Here is a 17,396-nt window from a genome sequence, read left to right as displayed (position 1 = left end):
GCAGAGGAAGATTGGGTGCTGCTTCCCCCCTCCTGGGCCTGCCAGCAGGTGCCATCTCAGGGCAGGCACCATCTTGGGGTGTTCCCCTTGGTCCAGAGACAGCACCTCAGTGAGGTCTCCGGGGCCTGGCAGCCAAGGGGGTCTCCGCGAGCTTAGTGGTCCACCCATGAAAAAGGGCAGCCATCTTGCAGACCCCACCAGTGGGGGAAGGCCCTGTGGGGACCACTGCTGTGGCTTCTGCGGATGGGGCGAAGCCCCTGAGGCCAGTCAGCGTCCCCCTAACAGAGCCCCAGCAGAGCTGGGGGTGCAGCCTGGGCCCAGAGGAGGACTCTGGGCTGAGGCAAGCTGGGTACCAGGATTTAGCTCTTCAAGCACCTATGCTGGAGGTAGGAGAGGAAGAAAACTCCTCCAGGTTACACCAGGAGGTGCCTGCTGTAGGTGCAAATGAGCATTTACTTTAGCACAGCTCATTTCCTCTCCACTTTACTCCCCGAGGAAGAGGAGGAGGTGTGGCGGCGGAGGGAAGAGCCAGGGACTGTGGCTGGGTACAGCTCTCCTCCATGCTGCCCCCATGCTGGCAGGGTTTGGGGGCTGCTCAGAGCCCCTGCAAAACTTCCTGGCCTGCCTGGCCTTCACGGAGGGTCCCATGCTGCCTATGGGAAAGTCAAAGCCCATGGAAAGCCCGTTTGACCCACTGATGAGCATGCTGCCCTTCTGCAGTGGGCGCTGCACTGTACCTAGCTGCCGGGAAAGGGGAGCAAGGCTGCCTGGCGCCGGCAAGGTCTGGTGGGATGCTGGCACGTGGTTGCAGAGTGACATGGACTGCCTGGGCATCCCCCTGTCCTGCCTGCCAAAAATGCTGCTTTGCAGTGAAGGTGATCCGGAGTCCTGGGGTCAGTGGAGCTGAACACGTGTTCAGAGGGGAAGCTGGTGGGAGATGTAACTCAAAGCAAAGCCACCCCTGCTTTTTTGATCTGCATTATGACAGGCGAATGGTATCAGACCCTCCCTTAGCTACACCCCAGTTGCCCATTTTCCCTGGCTTCTACACAGTCCGTCCCATCTACTCCCCTTCCCTGGGAAGCTTCCTAAATATTTACCTCAGCGATCAATCATATGACCCCACTGCAGCAATGTGATACGGCTTTAGCTGTGCTAATCAGCTTAGCTTGGGCCCCTGACCCCTGTCATCTTATTTTAGGAAAAAACTTTGCACAGTGCCTGGTGAGGGCTGTTCAGTCCAGAGGATTTAAATCCAAAGTGAAAAATAGCAACACAGACTTTTGCTTTTTTATTTTGTAGCCAGAATTCAGTTTACCATTACAGCTTCTGATTTGTCTTTCCTCTAGGAGGAGTTGAGCTTTGAATAATACACAGAGGTTTCAATTCTATGGTAAAATATTTGACTCTTTTGACTGTTAACAAAAAAATACCCCGTATGTTGAGTGCTTTGGCTGAAGAACTTAAGACACGCTCAGTCATCCAAATGGACTTGGAAGCTGAATTGCTTCCCTCCTTTCTCCTCCCAATTTTAAGTGATGTCCTTTCGAGCAAAATGGGCTCTAGAGAAAAGAATAGTATTTGGTGCAGGGGACTGGAAACATTTACCCTGAACCTCAGAGGGTTTTGTTGGGGAGACACCACGGGAGAGATGGGCCTAAAGATAAACATTCTTGGACTGTTTTTTTCTCCATGGACTGACATCTCTACTCTGAAGTAGCAGCAAAAGCCAGAGATGAAAGAGCAGCCAAGAGCAGCCAAGAACCCCAACTCATCAGCTAGGCAGCCAGCGATGTGGGTGGGAGAAAGTATGCTGATAGCTAAGTCTCTTCTCCAAGGCTCCAGGAGCGTAGTGCGGGCCCTACAGACATTATAAGAAAATATGAACTACATGATGTCTGGAAGATCTTGTTTTATTATAGAGATGAGTACTAACAACCTTCTCTCCACTGCATAATCTCTGAAGGGAACAGTCTGGCTTTGTGAGGAAGAGACAGATGAGGGCAAATTAACTATACTGGGATAAAAGAATAACTGGAAATATGTTCTTGTGTAAGAGGAGGGACTGGCAGAAACTGAGCACCTTCCAAAGCCTGAGAACTACTACCAGTAGCAACTTCTGTCATCAGCCCTGCAGGTGAACATCCAGTGTGCTGCCAGGCCAGGAAACATCTCCAGACCTGTCTGAGGACTTTCCGAGCCCAGCCCAGCTGATGTAGCAGCCTCTGCTCCCAAGTTTCCAAAGCACCATCCAGATGCAACAGGAGGATCTTCAAACTCTCTGTTTGCCACATCTCCAGCTCTTGCCCCTCTCTGTGAAATGAGTCCTTGAGTTAATCATCCTGTTTTCTCAGCAGGTGAAAAGATCATCCTTTTTAGCACCCCAGGGGAGAATGGCAACTGCCCAGGCATAGTAGAAGACTTTGAACATCCCCAGGGTTTTGAACTTGTGTTGTCCTCTAGACACCCATGACTTGAATATAGTCTGGAACTGATTAACTTGGCTGCTTCGATCTCTGGAAAGTAATGTTCTTCCTGCAGTTAAATATTTACTCATCATTGCACATGGACCAGGCATTATAGAGGCTAGGGCTGCATTTGCATTTTCTTGCCATAAATTGAAAGAGAAAGGAGCATCCTCCAGTATGTCAGTGCTGTCACTTCCATTCTTCATGGTAGTCCAGTCATGCCCTGTTCAACCTAGCTATCCTGTTAGCTTCGGCAGCATTCCTAAACCCTATGGCCATGAGATTTGTAGCTCATGCCATGGGGAGCCCACACTGCACAGCCAATAAATATCTCGGTTCCAAAGTGCATCCTCAAAGAACAGCATGAATTGCGTTTCTGAAAATCACGTGTCTCTAGCACTTACAAACGCCTTTGCATGACATTGCTTAGGAAGAAGTAGAGCTCCCCCCTCCCCAGCCTTTCACTGGCAGAAGGACTTTTGTGGTAAAAATAATTTCTGTCTTTGGCAGCATCACAGTGAAGTGGTTAAAATGGGAAAATCTGAAGCATCAGTATGGGCTTTTAGAAATACTGGGGTGTCCCCAGTTTCCCTCCAGGGTGTCCCCAGTTTCCCTCCAGCTCCTACCTGCTGTAAATGCTGTTGTGTATGCCTATTACATACCAATATAGCCAACGGGCAACTATCACATCCCTTCACTGCTGCCTAGCGTCAGACTGTTCTGTCCTGACTGTGGCAGGGCAGAGGGAGATACTTGCCAGCCCCAGGACTGAGTCTGACCCCCAGGACACCAGCAGGTCAGTGCTGCTGGATCTGTGGCGGGGAGGAAAGAGAGGCTGGGTGGTGTTTTGGCTCCGCACAGGGCTGAGCAAACACAGCAGCTTTTGCCTGGGAATAGGTGCAGTCCTTGGCCATGGCGGTGACGTCCCTGCCACTCCTCCTGGTAGAGGGAGTCTCCTGTTTCCTCTGGCTCAGGCAGCCTTTTTTTTCCCCCATCTCTGTGGCACCCACTTGTTAGCTTACCATTTCAGGCACCAATGCCAGCAATAAAAAAATAATACCACTGTACTCAGGTAATCCATAGGAAAATCCCACATTGGAACACAAAAGGTGGAGACGGTGCTCACGCATTTTCCCCTAAGGGCCTTGGGCAATGGAAATTTTCTCAAGCTCCATTCATTAATGAAATAGATGAGCAGTTATGTAAGGTCACGTGAGGGAAGTGGTTGGGCTTTAGTCAATGAAAGAGTTAGTCACACATCAGTGAGCTTGATGGGCCTGGGAGGAAATGCGGAGCCACCCTTTGCTTCTTCAAGGACTGAAGAGGGAGAATTTTAGCCATAAATCCTCATTACCCCCTGAGCTTGAGCACCAGCTTTACCGACTAGGCATTGTAGGAGGCATGTGGTGGTGCTAAGCAAAAAGCAAGAGTTGAGATCTGCTGAGATCCTCCCCACTTTCCTCTTACCAGATCACTCACCTCTCCTTTGAAGGACTTAAGCAACCACCTGATAATTTTGGGGTGCAAATGTGTTGTTGTGTGTCGCCCCAGCCAGTCTGCTCTGGAAGCACTTAGGGTGTAAGTAAAAGAACATTGTCCGATTCAGCGGTCACAAGGCAGATAAAATCTGCATTTGGGCTCTTAGGAACCACTAGAACATTACTTGGACATTCAGTTGGGGGAGGATTTTCAAAGATCTGTTCTGAAACTTGCCCGTTACCAAAAAGTTGTTCCTGGTTTGGACTGTTGTGTCTCCCACTTTGAATCAAAGATAATGCCATCATACAGAATTTCCCAGCGACTGACTGGAGGAGAGAAGATAGGGCACTGATGAGCATCCCTTTCCCCTGGTAGCCCAGCCAGGAGTCCTCCAGTCCCCTGAGTTTGGGTTACCTTGCCCCCTGGCTCTTCTTAGCTTCTGCTTTGGGGCTTGCAGATCTGACTTCCAGACACTGACGTCTTGCAGGAGACAATCAAACCATCTTTGTTTTCTCTCATTTGCTCTAATCCCTAGATGCTGAATAACCAGCTTCAATTTGCTTGTGTACTTTCCCCTTGCAGCCAGTCTCTTGAAGGTCATTTCAGACGGTTGGACTAGCAGGGCAGCAAAGTTTGGCTGGCAGCCTCCACGGGACGTGGAGCAGCAGTCACCTGGCACAGGCTCTCAGCAGGACTCATGGCCTGACAAGTGCAGAGGGTGGAGGAGGCCTGGAAAGTGAACTCGTGTGGGGCAGGTAGGGAGGATGCAGGTGTTGGGGTGTATCCGCAGTGTAGTTTGATGCCTGAGGACTAGGAATTAGTGGGAATTGTGTAAACCAAAGTCCCTCCCACATTCGCTGGTCTGTCCCGAGTGCTGAGGTTGTGAAATCCTGGAAACCTGCTGTGAGGACTGGGGGTACTGCTCAGGGCATCCTAACCTGCTCGGGAGGGGTTGCATTGCAAGGGTGCAGGTTCAGCCCTCAGTAAAAAAGCAGCTGTCTCTCTGAGCAGATGGTTTCCAGGAGGAGCCACATTCCTGACAGTGAGGAGCTGAAAGGACTGCGTACGGGATATGCCTTAAAATAGACAGAGATATAAGAACAAGAGTTCAGGTCCCAGGCAGCATGGACTTACCGGCATCTCAGGCGTTTGTTCAGGAAGGGAATTGCTGCTAAAACCACAGCTGCCTCAGCCTGGGCTGCAAGTGTCAACTTAGGGTCATCTTCACTCAAGTAAAGGATTCTGGTTGAGATTTTTTTTCCAGCCAAATTACTTTCTGTTTTATTGGGTTTTGCTTCTCTTTTAAAGCCAAGCTGAGTGGGAAATAGATTCCCCCTCTCCGAAAGGTTGGAGGTATGGAGGAAAAATATGTATCTTGAATTGGGAGAAAAAGTTTAAAACTCTAACTGTTCAAGAATTTATATTTTGCTAGGAAAAAAAAAGCTCTTTTTGAAATATTTTATTTCAGTAACTTTAAAATGTTTTCTTCTGTTTTTTAACAACTAGGTGTTGTAAATCTGTGGTGTTTTGGGTTTTTTTCCTTTTAAAATGATCCCCTCAGAAATATTTCAAGCTGAGAATTTCTTTGAAAGCAGCTTTTCCCCAGAAATTATTTCATTGTGAGGAATCAGCATTAAAGTTTGAGAAAAGTTTGGTGAAAGGCTTCCAGCAAATTCTCCTGAAACCTGTATCTTTGAGCTGTAAAGCTGTTCCTGGCCATTTGCAAACCAAGCAATGACAGATTGGCAAGGCAGAACTTCTTGATGGCAGCTGGAGAACTCAATGGCATTAATTTCTCTTGGCTTCCTTTCTTATTCTTGCAACATGGTTTGGCTTTGCTCTTTGAAATAGTTGTTACATGCCCCCCATTGAAATAATACACCACAGTGTCAGTTGTTTCTGTAAAATACTCAGCGTGTGCAGAGTCTGCAGAGTTCAAAGAGCTGTCGGGAAAGTGCACTTGCAGGTAGGAAGACCCAAGCACTGGCAGGTCAGGACACAACATCAATGAGCAGAAGGTGAAATCAGTTTTTTCTTACTGCCCACCTCATTCTTAGCTCTCCAGCCGGCACAGCCTGGCTGCCTTGCAGCGTCTGCTGGAACGTGTGGCACCAGGCAACTGCGTGAGTTAATTATTAAACAAAATGGAGTCATTATTCCCTGTGCCACCACTGTTCCTCACATAAATCTTCTGTACGGTAGAAAAACGATCCTGTGCAATGAGAACAAAGAAATCTTTTCAGGATGAGCAAACTTTCCTCTGCTGGAGAGCTGCTCCCACTTTACCTCCCTGGAGCTCGAAGTGATGCACTTGGTCTCCATAAAGGTGGGGTTTGGGACCGACAGATGAAAGTGATACAGAGACTTACGGCACTGATTTCCATGAATGATCTCCCCTAGCTGTTAGTCTGGGTCCAGAGCCATTTCCTTATCAGAGAATACATTTCTACTAGCAACATTTCAGAGTCTGGAAGGAAATATTTTAAAGTTACCTTTGGCATTTCAAGGCTAACACAATTTCCACTGAGTTTCTCTGGACCTCTATTAACTCCTGGATGAGGTGCAGAGGCCCCAGCCGGCTGTCAAGCAGCAGACTCTGGGACAGAGCTGGTGAGATAGCATCCAGTACTTTAAAACCCATCTGAGACTAGTTTCACCTGCTAGACACACAGAAAAACCAAAGGTGAGGTCCACAGATGCCAGCCACCCAAGAAAGAGTCCTCTTTGCCAAAATAGCTGGTCACCTTAGCTCTGGGAAGGGATAGCAGAGTCAGTCTGCTTTCTCTGCTGTGAAGCCTCTCTGAATTCCCTTCTCTCACAGAGAGGGAGAAGGTTCTCTCCTCTGCGGCTGCTAAACATGACAATGGGTTGGAGGTCCGGGAAGGCCGTGTGCTGGGGCCGAGACTCCCACAGAGCTCCGGCATGCCCCCAGGCTGCAGGAGGTCCCTGACTGAGGGGTAGGCAGCTGAGATGCTGGCAGTGGGGTGAGTCAGGTCAAGGGACTCAGGCATTGCTTAGATGTTTGGCTTGCATCTATAACATGGTGTTCAGGTCCTTAAACTACTGTGCAGAGACAGATGCCTGAGCCTCTGTCCTTCACCACCTGGCAGAGCCACCCTGTGGAGGCAGAGCACTGCAGGGTGACTGGGAGGAAACAGATGGGCAACACTGTCTATTTCCCTGGGGATTTAATTCCTGAGGATATGTGTTCCAAGAACTTTTGCAGGCAACCTCTGTACGTGACACAGGCATTATGCTCTCCCTGTCTTCGCTGGCCGGTGCCAAGCTGAGCTGGTCTTTTGCTGCACTTCTCAAAGAGGGCAGAAGTCTTGTGGGTGGAGTCCTCTTCCTTTGCCACATGCTATAATAGGAGTGAAACAGAAACACAGAGGTCCTGTGGCCTAGGCAAAGCCAAAAACCAAGGGCACTGGCAGGGCTGCCCATGGCAGCCAGGACTCCCGGCTCCTGGGAGCCAGCCCTTGGCTTATATTGCCTCCCTGAATGTTGTTTGAAGGGACAACACTGAGCATACGCTTGCTCCTGCTGGGCTCAGTCAGGTGTGTTTGTGGTGGCTCTTGCTTTTCTTCAAGAGCTTACCTTGGCTTTTTCCCTATTGCTTCACTGGCACCCTGTGAAAGGACTGCAGTGACCATGGTCATCCCCTGAATGCAGAAGGAGTGTCTGGAGCAGACTGAGGAGTCAAGAAGTGTGCACACTCCAGGGCTGGCTACAGGCTGGCTACCTGCGCTGGCTACCTGGCATTAGCAGGCTAGAGGCCTGCTAATGCCCAGCCACGGCTGAATGTGAGGCACATGGTGAGCTCATGTCTCACTCCTTGCATGTATTGCATACTTTAGCAGTGCTCTGCTGTGGCCACCTTCCTCGCCTGTGACCCCACGGGCTGCACATGGCTACCCAGCCTGCACTGTAGCCTCTTGGCCATGATGTTGGGCATCATCCCCTTTGTGATGCTGGGTATTGTTGCATGCCCAGTGCAGCCTCTTTGATGAGGTACCTGCTTCACTGATGGCTCATGCCACCAGAGCCACCTGGCCATATACCGCCTCTGCTCCAGGGACACAGATGCTGTGTGAGAGGTCTGTAGTAACCTGCAAAGAATTTTCAGCAGGCTGCTAAAGGAAAAGAAAAAGGGGTTGACACCTGGCACTCCAGGACTTCGTTGTCCATTTTATCACCAACTCTCCTTCACTCTGCTCCCCCATCCCCTTCTCCAGACAGCATCACGGGGAGATGGTATGAAGGGGCCCATATCTGCAAAGGCTGGGGAAAGCCTGGAAGTGAATAAAAGGCACGGCTGAAAGGCTGACCTGCTTCAGGTTCACTGCGCTGTTTCGTTCCTCACTGAAGCGAGGAAGGGCACATCTCCATAGGGATAGGGGACAAAGCCCATTTCCTTGCCTGTACTCTGAGTTGTCTGGATGTGAAATAGCTCCAGTTCAGGGGAGACAAAAGTGCATGAGACCCTGTTGTACCCTGCCTTTCAGTGCCTGTAGTCCACATGTTTTCCGCTTCCATGTTTACTGCTGGCATGAGCCATAAGGGAGCTTTCCTCTCTTTTTCCTCTCTCTGTCTGTGCAGCTCAGAGAGTGTGTGTGACCATCCGGCTCTGGATAGAAACTAACTAACTGCAAAATGTGTTAAACGAACGTTGGTCTTCTATTTCCAAAATTGTCTGACCCAGAAAGCTGCAAGTACTCATAGCAAAGTCTCTGGTACCTTCCTCACCCAGGTTTCTTGAGAGTTCAGCTGCCTGAGGATATTGGGGCAGGCTGGTTGCTCTCAGGTGTTTCTGGACTGGTTCACAGTGACCCCCTGAATTGTGCCTCTCCCCTCTCCTCCTGCCTCCCTGCTTGTCAGAGTCTCAGTCTAATCCTTGCAGCGGAACAGACACCTCTCTGTAACTGGGCAGCCTGTCTTTCCTGTCTAGGACCAGGACCCTGCAACTCAGTGCTTTATGGACTCTTAGCATCTCCACTACTTCATGGCCAGTAGGCATGCAAGCAGTTTCCCAGGACAGCTCTGCATAAAATATTCAGCATCCCGGCAGGAGCGGGTTGTCTCCATTACGTATCATATCACTTAGGCTCAGCTTAGCCATAAGTCACTGTTTACAGATGGATTTTGTTTACTTAGAGATGCAAGTGAATCTGGTTCACAGATAGAGTCAAGTTACAAAGAAAATACGCAAATGTCATGGAGAATTAGGATTATTCTCAGCAGAAAGAAGTCCCTTCAGGTGCTCAGGTTCTTGGCTAACTTGTGAGGCTGACTGGCCTGTCAGGCCACGTGGCCATAAGCCAGGCCACAAGTCCTAAACCAGAACTGAAATGCTGAGAGAGGTCCTAGAACTTCATCTTTCCTGCCTCTGGTGTTAAAGGTGACTGAGGAGGTACTGGAGTTCTGGATACTGGCTCTGGGCAGCCAGCATCTTCTTTCTCCTAAAGGGGAATGGACAAGCCTTCTTCACTTGCCCCTTGTAAACCTTAGCTTCCTTAGCTGTTGTGACAAGAAAACGCATGGGATTAAGTCATTTTGTCTTTCCTCCTTCCAAAGAGTCTTTATTGTTTCTACTCTACACCTTGACTGAATGTTATTCCTAAATTCAGGTATTAAAGTGTTTTCCCATGCCTGCAGTCTCCCTGTAACCATACAAGCTACAGATTAGACGATACATACCGCAGCAGGGGATCTGGCACAGTGTGCATCTTTTTTCCTCTGCTTGGAAAGAGCAGGGACAAATATTAGTGTGAGATGAAAGTGAATGTCTTCACTTCGTTAGGAACAGGGCACTGATAATGACTCTGCCTCACATGCTTGGCTAGCCTTGTGCCATGCCCTGGGAGGCTGCCAAACCTGCGTTCAGCTGATCCCTTGCTATCTGCGAGGGAAGGCAGAGCCAAAGCCCACTCAACAGGACTTTGTCCTCCTGATGGCAGGCAGCTTATGAAACGTCAGTCTTTGCATGTGCTGGCATGGCACAAAGGCTCTGGCCCTCACAACAGCAATGTTCTCTGTGGACTGAGCTGGGAAAGGCTAGCACAAAGTTAAACCTGAGCACAGGCAGGCTTAGAGCACTTTTCAGCAAGATCTCATCAGTTATTGGCCGTACCTGAGGCAACGACTGCGGGTTGGATGGGCTTTCCACAGCATGAGTAGATGAACGATGGTGTGTGCATGCACATATATATGTCTATACTTGCATGCATTTTCTGTAGGTGTAGAGTAAAAGCCACAGACTTTAAGGGGTGTTAATAATCATCCACCACATTTCATATATTCTGTGTATGGGGGACAGGGCAGTGGGGGAGGCCAGTGCTGCCTTGTGGAGGACTATACTATCTAGACACCGTGCCTTGGGCTGCTGCTATCACAGTGCTCTGTGTGTTGCTGCTGCAGACCCTGTTTGCATGGAGCACATCTTTGCCAAGGTAATTAAGTCTTTCCTGCCCAGAGATGCTTTCAAACTGTGAGAAAACCCTGTTCTTGCTTCTATAGTCCTTTCAAAGGGCAGGTTTAGCTGTTGTGTTGATGCCTTTGCGTTTGGATCTGCTGCTGGCAGGATCAGGTGCATCTTCTGAGCACATGTTGGCCCTATGGCTGTTTATAAGTAAGGGTTAATGAGGAGATGGGACTCTAAAGAGTGTAGTCTTGTTCCCGCCAAGGTCTGACCTGGGAGACTTACCTCTGAGCTTACTTTGCGCTAGCTGTTTGCAAGGGGAGCTCTGCCTGCGACCTGGCTGAGAGAGCAGGATGGGAGCTTGAGGGAGCTCTCTCTGGCTAGTAGGAAGGTAATTCACCAGCGTGGCTGCAGGTTCCAAAGCAATCTGCCCTTTTATTGGAAATCAAACTAGCTGACACAGGCAAGGGGAAATGTTTGTTCAGTTTGAGATCAGAGGCTCTTGTTTTGAAAGCTCAGTTTTATCCTCAGTCCTAACTTCTCTCCATACAGCATTAATCATTGGTCTGGGAACAGAGGATTTGAACCGTCTACAGAGCTATACAAGCAGATTTGGTGGCTCTCAGTAGCGCTCTGTAAATAAGTCCCAGCAGGCAACTGTGTAAGTAAACAGCTTCTTTGCAAGCATCAGTGCCTTTCTCTGCAGGTTACGTAGCCTGGCGGAGGGTGCACTGAAGGGCTCTGCTAGCTTTTGCAGGCACAACCTAAGCACCGCACACAACAGGCAGGGACAATCTGCAACTACCAATTGACAGTTTTACCACCCACTTTGCTGCAGCTCAGCAAGAGCAGGATTTGTATCAGGGAGCCAGGAAACCAGCTGTGTTGCAGGAACAGCTGTGCCATGACATCATCTTTGTCCCTTGGTGCGTATGTGTTTCAACATAGGCCTTCATTACACAAGTGTGAACTCACCTTACCTACAGGGCCAGGTTTCTTACAAAGCAGTTTGTGCCTGCTGGAGGAAAGTGATGGTTTTAGGATGAATGAGGGAGGGGCAAATTCTTTTTTAATGCTTCATGCTAGACTTACAGAGCAGGGCATTCTTTTGCAACTGAGTAATATAAGCTCTGAGACCTTGCCAATATTTTTTTTGAGTATTCCCCTTAGAAAATGACATTTTTTTGACCATTTGCATAGAATATTTCAGAAGCTCTTTGTGTGAGGTTGAAAATTTAGAGAAAATGAATGCATTTGCCTTTAAAAGTGTTCATTTCCATTAAAAGACTATTTTTCTCTTAAGTAATACCTGTTGTGTTTTTGTTTCCAGTTGGACAATATTGCCTAGCCCTCGGAGGCCTGATGCTATTGGGCAAGACTCAAATTATTGAACCACTGAGGATATAAATAAATGCCGCTAAAAGGCTTAGCTCAATGGCCTTTGCCCTTCCTGGGGGATGGAGCTCATCTTCCATCAATATGATTAGCGGAGGAGATTGTGTATTGATTAATTGTCCAGACTCATTTCTCATTAGCTGACAGTAGCCTGTGATGCATGACCTTTTCCACTGAAGTCAAAGCAGCACATTTTTACTCCCTAGTGGTTGGGTGCCCAAATCCTTCAAGCTCTTGAGGGTCTGTGCTAACAGATTTGATAGCTGTCTCAGTGAGGGTAAATGACCCCCCCCAGTCTCCTCCAGGACACCTCTGGGGCAGAGCTGAAGCCTCCTTGCAGGTGGGGAGAAAATGCCCCGCTACTCCCTTGTCTCTCTGGGGGAAAGCATCCCCGACGCGCCGGCCTTTGCAAAAAAGAAGCACAAAATACAGCCCGGAGTGCAGGTGTGCTCCGTGGCGCACACACAGCTCACGTGTTGGCTTAACGCGCTGCTTAATCACCCCATCTGGGCATTGTCCCTAAACCGGCGTTTTCCTGCCAGGGCTGGAGCGCAGTCAGCTGGGCGTTGCTGCTTTCCTGGGGAGGAACTCGAAGTCCCATGGGCGAGGGAGTGCTGGTGCAGCTGGATGGGGCCCCAGCGTTTCCAGCACAACGCGTCCCCAGGATTCCAGCCTCCAGAGCTGGCACCTCTTGCTGCCTATTGTGTGCGCTGCGGGGGTTTCAGCACGAGTGTTAACCTGTTCTTGAGCTTCACAACAACACCCGGGCATTGCTGCTGCACTTGGATGGATATTCCTTTTTCCCAGCAGGGCCTGGCCCTGGGACAAGTGGGATAAGGAGATGGCATTCGCGAGCTCTATTCCTGTCATTGCCACGCGGCGTGACCTTGAGTGAGGCCGACGGGAGGCAAGGGGAGATGGTCCCATAATGCTGCCGCCATCCTTTGCTGTGCTGTGGCAGTTTGCTTCTCAGCAAAAACCCCACGATGTTCCCACTCGCCCTGGACACCGCAACCCTATCTGGGGTGGGAACTTAATGGAGGAAACACACGTGCTCCACCTGAATGATGCTAACCCCGCAGTGCTGTGCAGAACAGCGCGGTACCCAAGCGAAGGAGGCAGGAGAGCTGTGGGAAGGACTGTGGTTCAGGCGTTAGCAGAGGGGAGCGAGAGGTATGACACATGGACTAAGGCGCTGAAGATGTGTCCATTGTTTCTGCCTCCACCTAAGTTAACTGTCTAGGACCAGGGATTCTAAGCAACAGAGTCAGGTGGAGATAGATACCTACAACAGAGGCACATCACCCGAGTGCCCCAGCCCCTTGGCAGCTCTTGCCCAGTGCTGAGGGGCAGGCAGCAGCAGTGTCTATAGCTGTCTTCTGCCAATAACAAGAAGTGGGTTTCTTAACCTGTGTCTGTCACGGTAGTGTACCATGCAAGTCGTAGTAGCTGCCTTACCTCCTGGGGAAACGACATTCTCAACTCAAACTTGTAATGGGAATTGGTGTCTTGAGGTAAAGGCTGTGGTATGGTCTGGCCTTGTGCAGCTACATCCTGCCTTTGCTGCTTTAAGTCAGCAGGTCACTTCAGAGCTGGGATCTAGGTAAAGCTAAACTGGGATTACAGCTTCTGTGCTGACGAAATCTCACAGCCCTTTTTCTGAGTTCAGGTTTTCAGTATAGAGAGGGATGCACTCAGGTCGTCCCTACCATACCTTCTGAGCAAACATCAGAGCAGAGCTTATCAGGCACGTTAGCAAGTTCTTCCTTGCTACTGCATCATTTGAAGTTCAAGAAAAAACTTGTTGCCTGGGAATGGGGAGGAAAAGCAACAAGGAGAAAGGAAAAACTAAACACAGCAGAGAATGAAAACAGGAGGTGGGGATGGCTCAAAGTCAGAGGCCAGGGAAGCATGAGTCCAGGAACCTGCAAAGGAGGTGAGGCTGCAGGAGGAGCTGCAAAGGGCAAGGGGAAGGGATAAAATTAAGCTGGAGACCCCCAGGAACACCAGGAATGATAGGTCTGTTTGAGTGTGGATGCTTTAAGACAAATCATCACCCTGTTACAAAGGAGATCTGGAACTGAAAAGGAGCCTGACAGGAAAAGGCATAATCCAGTGATTCCCTTCATGTTGAGACAAATGAGGGAGCTAGATTCCCACTGAAACGGGAGAAGGATGACTGCAGATACTGCTCAAGGCACTTTACAAACCTCAGTGAAATATGTCCTAAGAGAAGAAGGGCAAATCCATGGCCCAGACATTACAGTTGCCTTGGGAACTGCTGCCAGCAATGTGCTGTCTCTTTGAAGGCACCCACAAAGAGGGCTCTCCTTGGCAGCTTGAGTGTGCATGTGGAGGAATGCAGTCTGCTGGGAGTGAGACAGGCTTTGAACTAAGACATGGGCAGGAGGACTTGGCATTTTATGAGGGCTTTTTAGTTGGGACTTGTGTGATTTCCATGCTGGCTTTTGATAGGTATTAAGATACAGCGATGACTAAAGAATCATATAAGAGCAGGAGTGTAATACTAATTTGAGCAGGAAACTGATACAACATCCAAGATTATATAGCCAGTGTATATGGGAAACTGGGAGAAACAATGGAAGTGCCTGAATGCTAAGACAAGGAGCTCATGAGCAATATGCAGAACCAGTGTATAAAACTGTGTATGCCAGAGCTTTCGGAGGCAGGATGGACAGCTGGCATGGCTGGACCACTGAAACTGAAAGATTTGCACAGCTCAGAAGAGCAAAGAAAGGTGGTGTGTGGAGTATTGCCTGTGCATGATATTGTTGAGTGTGAAGACACAAGCAGCAGCAGAGGTGATCAAACAGAATCTGTCTAGGTTCAAATCACCTTCAGGAAAGATAGCTGTAGTTCTGCTGCAGTTATCCAAGGTTGCATCAGGATATTAATGAAGGCGTCTAATGTTTTTAGAAAGAGATGCTGTACCAGGGATTGTCCTTACTACAGGTTTTAACTTCTTATGTGGAGAAAAATTGTTACTAGCATAGGCTGGTCCCAGGTATTCCTGGATGCACTGGCTGATATATTTCTTCACGAAAGAGGCAGCGAACTAATCAGAGCTGCTGTTGTGTTTGACCTGGTCTCGGTAACCAGTGAGACGTTACAGAACAATGTGGCAGAAGATAACTTTTAACCTTGACTGTGCACAGACTGATTCTGTGGAGGAGTAAATATCACGGGGCCACAGCTAAGGTTTTTCAGCCTCAAAACAGGAATGGCCAGGGAAGCTTTGGGACTGAAGTGGTGAAGCAATTTGAGTTAAAAGTCTAGAGTACTTGTATGTGGAAGACATTGAGATTCAGCATGGCAAAAGCTAACTTCCTTTCCTGATCAAGAGAGTGGAGGGAGAAAGTATAGAAAATGTAGTGCTCTGGTGAAAAAATTGCCTCAGTGAAAGATGGAAGTGGTCAGCAAAGAGATCTACAGTGCAGGGTCCACAAAGTTTAAGGAAAAAGGCAAGTCAATCAGTAGAAAACAAGGTGAGATAGACCTGTTGCTGAAAGAAGTTCTTTGTAAAGGTAAAAATAACAAGGCAAGACATCAGACCTCTGTGCAGTGCAGCTAAGATCAAGGTATGCCTCAGCAAACGAAGGTTTTGCTTCATTTTGCAGGAAAGACAGTGTAGAAGAAGGGCATTACAAGTTGATGGCTAAAAGTGTCTGGGAATAGAAACAATCACATCGGAGGTAAAGGCAAAACTAACAAGATTTATTCAGATCACAAGGTTCCTGGAGACAAATCGAGTAGTAAATCCAACAGCATTGTTCAATCAGCCTGTTCCACTGAAGGTTGTATGGGGACCACACAGTTGTATAGTATCGACAATTTTACCTTATCCTTTACAATTAAGGAACAAAAAGCAGATGTAGTTACTTACAAACCCAAGGGCTTAGAACAACTTTTCTTTTTATCCTAGAGCAAAGTAGGAATAATTAAAGTATTGAAGTGCATAGACAATAGGACAAAATTCAACATAGTTGTATGAAAAGTAGAGTATTTTTGATTATTTTTATGCTTGCAGACGAGAACAGATAATTTTTTAAACATCGGTTATGTGGGATATGAAATGTATCTAGGTTTCACAGAAGGTGGCTGGGAAGTGGTGAAAGCAGGGGACGGCACACTTGAACTGAAAAGTGGGTAACGAATTGCTTAATAAAGACACCCTGAAACATAAAGTAGTAGGCAATTGCTAATGAAATTCTTTAGGGACTGGCTTTGGCACCAGTTAGTTTCATATCTTCAGGATGACCTTGGAGAAAAAATGTAAATATTAGCTGAAGAGACAAAACAAGGAGGCATTGCCAGTACTGAGGAGAAAAGTACCTTCCAGAAGAGCTGGAAAAGGGGAGAGAAAACTATAACAAGCGCAAAGAATGGCACTAGAGTGACCTGGGGAAAAAGAGGGAGATGGTGGTAGGTGTTTAGATGGTCTCTGCTTTTTTTAGCCTAGCAAAAGGAATGTTAAGAGGGCATATGATTGCTGCCTATTAATACATCAGATGGGTAAATCCCAGTGAAAGAGAACTGCTATTTCAGCTAAAAGACTGAGGAGTACTGGCATGAGAACATATATGCATCACCTACTTAAAATAGAGGCTAGATACTAAGAGGTCATTGTAACCACAATAACATAGAGGCTTCCTTCTAGCCACATGTAAACTGTTTTCAGATGTATGCCATAAAAAACAGTTCTGGAGACAAACTCTCTCTCTCCTTGACCAGTCTCAAATAAGCTTAAGCCCTTGCCCCTGCTCTGTTGTGGGAAATGTTGGCTAAGCCATGCAGTAGGTAACTTGCAATTTCTACTGCAGGTCAATCCCCCCAAATGTCATAGATTCAAGGGCATATGTTTTTGCACAGCTTCACATGAGCTATGAAGTACAGTCCCTGATCTCATTGATTCTGGGATCTGAATGCATGGGCGGCTGCTATTAGCGTAAAGAAGAAACTTCTTTGCTGACCTTCCCAAAATGCACATATTTGGCACAGCCCTTACCATTGTGCACTCCCTGATAGTAGTGGACATGTTACCACAGCTGCTCATGGGGCTCTGGATAGTAGCCCATGAGGTAAAGGAAATAAAGACATATGAGTTAGGCGAGATGTCTTGTACCACAAAGCATCTTTTATCTTCCCTTTTCATTTTTCTCCTGAACTTGCCCTACATGTATGTGGAGTCATCTGGCCCATCCCTACTCTAAAAAAGCAACAATCCAGGACCCAAACCCCAGAGGGGAGTCTGAGCTGTGTTCCTGGGTTGCCTACTAGGGGCCTCAGGACAGAAGCAGGTCTGTCCTCATATGCGTGCACCAATGCCTGCTAGGCTTCATGTGAGTCGTGTTGCCTGTATCACACACAACCCAAAGGGGAAAAATTAGCTCCTGAAGAAGCGCAAGGAGAGAGGAAGACAACATTAGTTATGACCCCCCTGTTTTGACTGATGTGGTCAACTCCAGCTGTTTAACTTCCATTCAGAAATGTTCATCTTTTGTTCAAGGAAGGCCGCTCCTTGTAGTTGCGCTACCCTGTACAAATGTGACCTGGAGGCAAAACTTCCAAAGATAGATTTGTGATCGCTTGACAGCAAGCGTGTCCCAGTGGTGTGA

Source organism: Phaethon lepturus, unplaced genomic scaffold (genome assembly GCF_000687285.1).
Source record: "Phaethon lepturus isolate BGI_N335 unplaced genomic scaffold, ASM68728v1 scaffold6850, whole genome shotgun sequence".
Taxonomy (NCBI): Eukaryota; Metazoa; Chordata; class Aves; order Phaethontiformes; family Phaethontidae; genus Phaethon; species Phaethon lepturus.
The sequence above is the reverse complement of the archived record's forward strand: the minus strand, read 5'-3'. Positions refer to the sequence as shown.